General features: G+C 51.0%; 1 pseudogene; it reads left to right on the top strand.

The window, feature by feature from the left end:
* Positions 1–2,141: 2,141 nt before the first annotated feature.
* On the top strand, positions 2,142–2,687 carry LOC103608654 (annotated as a pseudogene).
* Positions 2,688–4,216: the final 1,529 nt, after the last annotated feature.

Below are 4,216 nucleotides of genomic sequence, written 5' to 3'. Positions count from 1 at the left end.
TCAGACCCCATTTAAATCAAGTTCAAAATCAGCCAAAACTCATGTCAGAATTTAGACTTTCGGAGAGTGAGTCCCAAGGAAGAGAGAAGGTGGGAGGGCTGGGGAGGGCAGGAGTGGAGGCCCAGGACAGGGGAGTGTATGCCTCTCACCTTCACATGGGGACATCTGCGTGCATTCAGCCTGTGTTGCTGCATCAGGGCTTGGGACGTTTCACTGAACTGCACACTTGGGATCATGTCATCTTTCTGTGCACAAGATGCTAATTAAAACAAAGGACAGTTATAGTGGCTCACAAGACACCATGGTCATCAGTTTGTAAGCACTGGGATGATATTGATTATGGAGAGTTGTGTGGAAAATAGGATGATTTAGTCAGGCTCCCTGGACATTTTTTGTCAACAAGTTGTGTGTGGGTGGAGTTGGTGTGCATGGGCACCCATGTATCTTTCTAGTTAAGAGCTATTGTGTGTTCTGCATTTGTGACACAGGCTGGGGCAGATCTCAGGTCTAACAATAGAGCATGTTTACTCTGCTGGCAGCTGCTCAGTTTCAGTTTTTCTTTGGACTTTTCTGGTAGCAGTTGAGTTTTGGAGTTTCTGAGTTTCTCTTTGTACTGCTTAGCTCCTAGTGTTGTGTGTGCTAAATAAAGATTCTTCTGTCTTCAATCAAGGCTCCAAGGACCTTTTTGTCCAGTTTCCTAGCTCATAGACCTGCATGTGAATGGTTTGTGAGTGGGCTCGTGGGATCTGTAAGCTTCAGACCCAGCCCTAGGTCGACTATTGGCATCAGTGGCAGGATTATGCCACAGGAGTGAAATGCAAATGGTGGAGTCAGAGGGCAGCTCTGCAGGTGGCCAGCTCATTTGGAGGGTGCAACCAACAGGTGCAGCTCTGTGAGGAGCATCAGCAAGTTCACCTGAATGTGAGTCAAAGGCCTCAATGTGGTGGATGCTTCATTTGGCCACACAACATTGGCATCCCCCATTCATCTCACCTCATACCCGGTGTCTGTCAGGGACCTCCTTACCACAACTGCTCCGTGGGTCTCGGGTAGGGGGTGCACCCATATCCATGGTGTGCAGTGAGCTCACTCCATCGACACACATGGTCCACTCTCTGGTAACGAGATCAGTGGTAGGAGAGGCTCAGTCTACAACTGAGTCCAATTAGTACTCATCTGGAGCTCTGTGTGGTGTTCATTAGAAGGGAGGGGTCTTTTCAACAGGGGATGCCAACAGAAGAAATCCTCAGAGCAGCACGGAGCCCTTCTGCAGCCCTGAAAGGAGGTGTCCGCAGAGCACCAGGCTGGCCCAGAGGAAGGCTCAGCGGGAGATGAGGGTCATTCTGGGTGGGTCATTGGTGCCTGGATATTTCTTCAACTCAACTTTATATCCAGGAGTTTTGATCCTAACAGCCAACATGTTCCCTTATTGTTTACAACTGAGTGAAAATATCAGAATTGGAGATGCTTGGGGGAAACAAAACTCTCGCACAATAACAGTGGCAAAGGGGACTGAGACCTTCATTTCAGGAAGGCAGTTTTCATGCTGCGGGAGTGAAGTCAATAAAACAGGGATGTCTTCCACAGCCTCAGATGAAGTCTTTCTATCAGGTTTATAAGTTACAGTTTTGTGTTAGACCCTACTGGGAAAAATGAGTTTACAACTCAAAAATTAAAATGCTGTTCCATTTCACATTCTGATTCCCTATACCCAGAAAGGACACACGTGACACAGGAAATGAAGGAAAGCAGGGAGATGTCCCCAAACACGGCACCTCTGGGGCAGACCTTACAGGCTCCTCATCCACATCTACAAAACCCTGAGGCCAGAGGAATTTCAATTCCTGAGGATCACACCAAAAGGGATGGGTCGGATTATCTGGTTCATGATAAGACAGAGTGGGAGGGATGCTCAGGACAGGGGCCACCTTGTTGCTGGCATTCTTGGTCCTGGCTGCACCTGGGGTCATTCATAGGATGACAAGGTCAGGCACATTGCACGGGGTCCGGGCTACACAGTTGTGTCTGCAGCACATGCAAATGGATTCTCCTCTGCTGATTCAAAAAGGGGGCTTGCCAGGCATTCTCACAGAGAATCTCCACCCAGGTTTTGGGACAGGACAGAACCCAGCAGCTCCAACATGAACTCTGTGCCAAGCTGGCTTTTATTCCTCACCATCGACCAAGGTTGTTTTCAGGAGAGGGGTGCATTGAGAGTCTTGTGTGTGTCTGTGTTGCATCCATGTGAGTCAACATAAACACCATGTCTCTGTGTTTGCAGGTGTCTGGCATGAGGTGCAGCTGGTAGAGTCCAGGGGAGACTTGGTGCAGCCTGTGGGGTCTCGGAGACTCTCCTGTACAGCCTCCGGATTCACGTTTAGCAACAACTGGATGATCTGGGTCCAGCAGGCTCCAGGGAAGGGCTGGAGTGGGTTGGTTTGAAAAGACATCCTGCTGTTGGCCTCATGGGAGAGTCCACTGGGCCTGGGAAAGGCAGATTTACCGTTTCTCGTGATTATTCCAAGAACACGCTGCATCTGCAAATAAACAGTGTGGTCCCTGAGGACACAGCCGTGCATTACTGTGGGAGACACAGAGAACGGATGTCATTGCGAGCTCAGACACAGACCTCCCTGCAAGAGCACACAGGGCCACCAGGGGGCAAAGGGAACCCACAGCAGGCATAGGTCCAGTCCCAGGGTCAAGTGCAGGGGAGGCCTTGAGGGATTTCCTTTCTGAATTGCTTCCTCACCTGCAAGTCCCTTTCTCCCTGTCCCGCGTGGGAACAGGGAGGGAGAAGGGTGCTGTGGTCCAGGCTCTCATGGTCCCCCCAGCTAAGTGTCCAAAGCCCAGGTCAAGCCTGAGGTGAGGAGGACGTGTCCACACCTGGCTGGGCTGAGGTTGTGAGGAGCAAGGGTCACTCCTGTTAAGGACCGGCTGGTGGAGATGGACATAGACACGTCATCTTGGCCACTAGTTCTCCGTGTCCCCATGGGTCTCAATGTTACATGCAGACTCCAGAGAGGTCTCTTGCTCTCGGGGTCTCCAAAACACACCTGGCCACATGGCAGAGGGAATGCAGCAGCCGTGAGCTCAGGTGGAAATGGGTGGATGCAGAGCAGCCAAACGTAAATGTGCAGCTGGAGACACAGGCTCACTGCACACAGTCACCAGCGTGTCTGCATCCAGCGACACAGAGCATGCTCACATGCAACAGGTTACACGAAGTAGGTTTATCACTCACAGATAGACAAGGGACAGGAGCCTCAGATCTTTGTGAGCCATTTCACAACACTCAGGAAAGCTGCCCCGGGCAGATGGAGTCTCAACTGTGTGTGTCCCACCTGTACCACAGCAACAGGACCCCGAAAGGCAGCCTACTCCAGGTGGTGAGCCCCAGAGGCCACACAGCCCATTGCACTCTAAAGTACGTCCTCCATCCAGGGCAGCAAGGAAAAATGCTGGAGTGTCCCAGCCAGTTCCTCCCTAACTCAAGATGCTACATTCCCTGGGAGGGATGGGAATACAGCCCAGGACATGCTGCCCAGTCCCTTCCTGTCTCAGGATGTTGTCTTTCCAGCATATTCAACAGTTATTCCTGAGAACTACAAGCAGGGAAAGGGGGAGAACTGGAGTCCCAAGGTCAACAGGGAACTGTCCTGCACTACACAGTTGTAAGCTACTGAGTTCTGCTAAGCTGTCCTGGGTGGGTTCCATGTCATAGCTCTAGTGATAGGATTTGTTCATCCAGGAAAACAGACGCATCCTTAGGAGAGTGAACGGCAGTGAATCAATTGTCCCATTGCCAATGATACACCAGGATGAGCCTCAAAAGACACAAGTAGACAATGATTTTCCTCCACCAGGGCATGTTCAAGTCCTGCTACCTCACTGTGAACTGAGACCACTCACCAAAGTGGTGAGGATAAGCGTGGGTCAGAACGGAGTGTGGGAGGAGAGGTGAGTGTGAGTCCTTCTATGAAAGTATCCAGAACCAGAAACAGACATCCCCATCTCCCCATCTGAGGAGCTTTGTCACAGCCCGTAATATGGGACAGAAGGTCCTTCCAGCCTTCCCTTTGTATGACCTATGCTCCTAGAAGCCAGGAGGAGAAAGTGTCAGAACACATCTCTATGAGGAGTAGCACTCTGGTAGGCATGCTACCAAAGATGGCCAAGTGAGGTACCATGTCAGGTCTGTGAGGGATGTCGTTAG

The sequence above is a fragment of the Galeopterus variegatus genome, unplaced genomic scaffold (assembly GCF_000696425.1).
Source record: "Galeopterus variegatus unplaced genomic scaffold, G_variegatus-3.0.2 Scaffold8668, whole genome shotgun sequence".
Classification (NCBI taxonomy): domain Eukaryota; kingdom Metazoa; phylum Chordata; class Mammalia; order Dermoptera; family Cynocephalidae; genus Galeopterus; species Galeopterus variegatus.
The sequence above is the reverse complement of the archived record's forward strand: the minus strand, read 5'-3'. Positions and strand labels throughout refer to the sequence as shown.